Genomic DNA, 4,478 nt, shown 5'->3' with positions numbered 1-4,478 from the left:
TGTTACGACAACAAACTAGCATTCTAAAGAACACTGGTCTCTTCCACTTAACCTGGACGAACATAAAAAAAGGTATAACAACAATTTGGTGCACCCTGCCAACTTTTGTTTCTTCATAGCTTTTTTCTAAAAAATGTATAATTTTTAAAGAGAAATTTTGAAGAGATACGTTTTCGGGATGTAGACTACGATTATGTTGATAACAAAAAAGATGTTTTTTATCTTTTTAAAAAGAATTTTTTAAAGAAGTTTCGGATCATTCTCATCTCATTCCTAACTTTGCATCCTTAAGATGCAATTTCTAAGTAACATTTTGGAGAAATATGTTTTTCAGTCTAGATTACGTAATGTTGATGCTTCGAACGTAATTTGCAAACAAAAAGGTGTAAAATGCTAAATTTACGCAATTAAAAGGTAACAAAATAGGCCCAGGGGGAGGCTGGAGAACGATCCTGAAAATTCCCCCAAAAAGAATCATTTCTGTTTTTCAAAATTTTATCAACATAATTGTTAGCTATGACCTCGAAGACGTATGTGTGCAAAATTTCTTGGAGAGAAATGTTTTTTTTTTTCAAAAGTTATGAGGAAATAAAGTCAGTAGGAAACACCAATCTATGAACGTCGCCTACTCCACTGCATGAAAAAGCGCAAACACTTAGAGAGAGTGAGAGACAAACGGAGAGAGAGAGAGAGAGAGAGAAACAAAGAGAGACATAGAGAGAGAGGGGAGAGGAAAAGATAGATAGAGAAATATATATAGACAGAAAGAGTAGAGAGAGAGAGAAACAGAAGTAAAGAGAGAAAGAGAGAGGGATAGAGAGAAAGAGAAATAGTTGTAGCATCAATAGTTTCTCTCGTCCCAAACTGTGCTGGGGTGATGCACGTCACCAATAACAAGTTCGGAAGAACATCATCTATTTCATCCTGGCCGAGTCCACTTGGTCTGTCTGCGCTGTGACCACCACCACCAGAATGTACGGTGGTACAGGAATAGCCAGGACAGGTCCTGACGACCACACTGTGACCCATACGTTTATAATTTCTTAACAGAATGTGTATTTTAACCTTCAGTCAGGTGGAGACCTGGTAATAACCGGAAAAATAAATCTTTGAGTTTGCCAGGGCAGACAGAACAGGGGAATCAGAGCAGCGACAGGCCTTATTAAAATGTATTTGAGATCAGTTCTATAAAAGTGCAATACTGAATCGGGTTGGAGTCTCGTTCCGATGTTTAGTAGACAGAATTCAAAGAAATTTTTTAATGTCCTTCGTTAGGAAAATTAAAAAACAAAATGACAAGCATAACATGTTCAGTACATTTCGTAACACTCCCACTTAAAATTCTTAGTTTATGTTATTATTTAGCCTTCACTGAGAAGACCAGATCCATCATAAAAGACATTCTACATACGACTTTTCCACCCATTTTTTTTGGGTAGTCATGGTGGTGTGTGTGTGTGCATAGCGCACCTTGGAGTACATTATGCATCCTGTTTTAGTTCATGGTCATACGGAGACCTGGTTGTCATTTCTAGTATGCTAAATGACAACAGTTCTTCCATCTTCGGTTCCAAGATTTTGTTGGATATTATTTAAGCGAGAAATTATTTTAACTTTCTGAGTTGAGAAGGAAACAATATGACTTTCAAGCTTATCAATCAAGGACATATTAAAAGTAAATGAAGGGAAATTGAGGACTTCTCTTTAATTTATCAATTTATTTACCTATTAATAGATTTCGAATTTTCCCCACTTCTAGATTCCGTATTTCCCCTCCCACAACTAATTCATCGTGTATATAACGGTTATTGCCGATCCTTGCAATGGTGTAGTATTCTTTAGATTTTCTTTTACCTTTTGTGTGTGAATATGTGTGGGATCTTTCTTATTCTTCGCCACACCAAGCCCTCCCACAGCAGTGCCGTACCTCTCACTGCGGTTACTATTATTATTTTTAAATACATAAATAGTGTTGGGAAAATCGATTCATTTGATTCAGATATCACTCCCACAAACATTCATCGTTTTTCTTTTCTTTTCTTCCGCTCCTTAATCCAATTCCGCTCCGTTTCTCTCTACTACTAATACTAATAAATATTAATAACAACTGTAGTAGTGGTAGTAGTGGTAATATGTATTTCTTCCTCTTCTGTCCTATTTCCATCATGCTTTTGTTTATCGGTTTGTTTATTACTCTATTTCTGGCAATGTCACTTACAAGCTTTTCCACTCCCCTTCCCAACCATTCATACTTTTATTACTCTGTCTCTCTCTCTCATTTACCCTCTTCTCTTTCTATCTATCTCTCACTTTCGCTTTGTCTATCTATTTGTCTCTTACCCTCTGCTTGCCTGTCTGTTTGCTCTCTCTCTTTTACCCTCTCTTTGCTTATCTATCTGGTTCTCTCCCCTCTTTCTGCAACTCACGCTCTTCTTTTAGCTCTCACACCCACTCCCACTTTTTTATACTCCCTATCTTCTTTCACCCTTTCCTATTTCTCTCCCTTCCAGTACTTTATATTTCATTTACCTCTTTCTCTTTTCCTTTGTTACTTTCATCAACATCCTTGTTTACAGCCATTTATTTAATATGTATTTAATTCGTTTACTCATTTAAATACATCTCTTCGAACACACAACTTTATCTTTCTCTTACTCTTCGCAACTACTGAATTCTTTCTCCAGCCTGGTTCTCTTTCGTTCGAATTTCTCTCTCTACACCTCTGACTCTCTTCTTCTTCTCAACTGATCATCTCTTGGCATTCATCAATGCTTAGCAACGGAAATATTAAAGTAATCAAACAGGTGGAAGAAAGAGATCGCGAAGTAAATGGAAGGCATTGAAAGACAGTGAGGGAGAGAGAGAGAGAGAGAGAAGAAAATTTCAAGCAGACAGTTGTAGAACTGGTGGTGTTTTAAAAGTACAGAAATCACTAGCTTGTTTCAATTTTACTCCGTTTACGGATAACACCAACAAGTCAAAACTCGCAGTCATAAGATAAACGTAAGTACACACACACACACACACACACATTAATATATTAATAGGCGAACACATGCATCCACGCAGACAGACATACACACACACAAACATTCGCGCACGCATATACATATCAACATGCGTACATAAACACGCACTCAAACACATACATACTGTACACGCACGCACACACACACACACACCACATTCGTGCACGATCATCCACGAGTGCAAACAAGCAAATACACACGCGCCAACACACACACAGACACACACACACACATACAGACGCATACAGCTTCGTCAAATCTTCGTTCAGTGCTGGCATTCTTTTTAACCATATACAATTTTGTAAACATCAAAACTTCATTAATTAAAAAGAAAAAAAAACGCACTATACTTACTTGACATTTTAAATAACTAATGTAATTCAAACATTAACACAAAACTAATTTCTACACCTTTTTTAATTTACACTTTCATTTTTCTTTTTCTTTTCTTCCCCCGCTGTCCGTTCCCCCCACCCGCCCACTTCTTGATTGGATCTCCTGTCATTTTGGATTTAACAACCGCAAAGGTCTTTTATATGTTGAAGAGTATCGAAAGGAAATAAGAAAATAAAACTGGTATTATTGTAATTTGTTTTGATTCAATCAGGTAAGTGTAATGAAATTTAACACCTGATTACTATGTATGTATGTATGAGCATGTGTCTGTGTGTGTGTATGTATGTATACATGCATGTGTGTATATATGTACAAGTATATAAACGCTGATAACTGGCATTATCAAACAATATATCTTAATATGTACATGTGAATATATTCAAAGTATTTTTCTCTTCTTTTGCTAATCAACACAACTATGCCATTATTTGTATACATACATTATATATATATATATATATATATGAATATGTGTGTGTATGTATACTTACACATGTCTGTGTGGGTGTCTGTCCGTATGTGTATGTACTTATGTGTGTCTGTGTATATATGTTTATATAATTATAATAAAAAAACCTCAAGTCTGGTGGAACATTGCTATCATATACATACTGATAAAGGGCTGTACTACTTGTTGAAACCTCACAACACAATATATATATATGTGTGTGTGTATTCATATATGCATATATAGGTATGTACATGTAATTATGTATATACGTGACATTGAATATATGAAGGTATGTATATTTGTGTGTATACATACATACATACAGATAGATAGATAAAGTTGGGTATGGCTGGTCTATGAGGTTACCCTGGGTTTCACGTCCATAAAGTGCTTAGCTTTACGGTGTTTCTTCAGACTCTAGGCCTATGGCCTCTCTAGCAAGGGCCTCTCTAGAAACTGGAGAAAATGTATATACATATACACACACACACACACACACACATACATACATGCGCACTATATATACACACACACGCACATATATATAAAATCCATGGTGAGGCTCCACTCACTATGAAACACTTCTATATATATATATATAT

At 36.0% G+C, this 4,478-nt stretch overlaps 1 protein-coding gene across 2 annotated transcripts in view; it reads left to right on the top strand.

The window, feature by feature from the left end:
* Nucleotides 1-2,505: 2,505 nt before the first annotated feature.
* LOC106869622 (sodium-dependent glucose transporter 1A) overlaps nucleotides 2,506-4,478 on the top strand; it is a 57,322-nt gene continuing 55,349 nt past the window's right edge. Inside the window, exons 1-2 of one of the 2 annotated variants that reach the window (XM_052966183.1) lie at nucleotides 2,506-3,003; nucleotides 3,557-3,636. The gene's annotated coding sequence lies outside the window, so the exon portion shown is untranslated. The remainder of the gene's footprint in view (nucleotides 3,004-3,556; nucleotides 3,637-4,478) is intronic. The other variant, XM_014915429.2, reaches the window with a different exon arrangement.

The sequence above is a fragment of the Octopus bimaculoides genome, chromosome 3 (assembly GCF_001194135.2).
Source record: "Octopus bimaculoides isolate UCB-OBI-ISO-001 chromosome 3, ASM119413v2, whole genome shotgun sequence".
Taxonomy (NCBI): domain Eukaryota; kingdom Metazoa; phylum Mollusca; class Cephalopoda; order Octopoda; family Octopodidae; genus Octopus; species Octopus bimaculoides.
The sequence above is the reverse complement of the archived record's forward strand: the minus strand, read 5'-3'. Positions and strand labels throughout refer to the sequence as shown.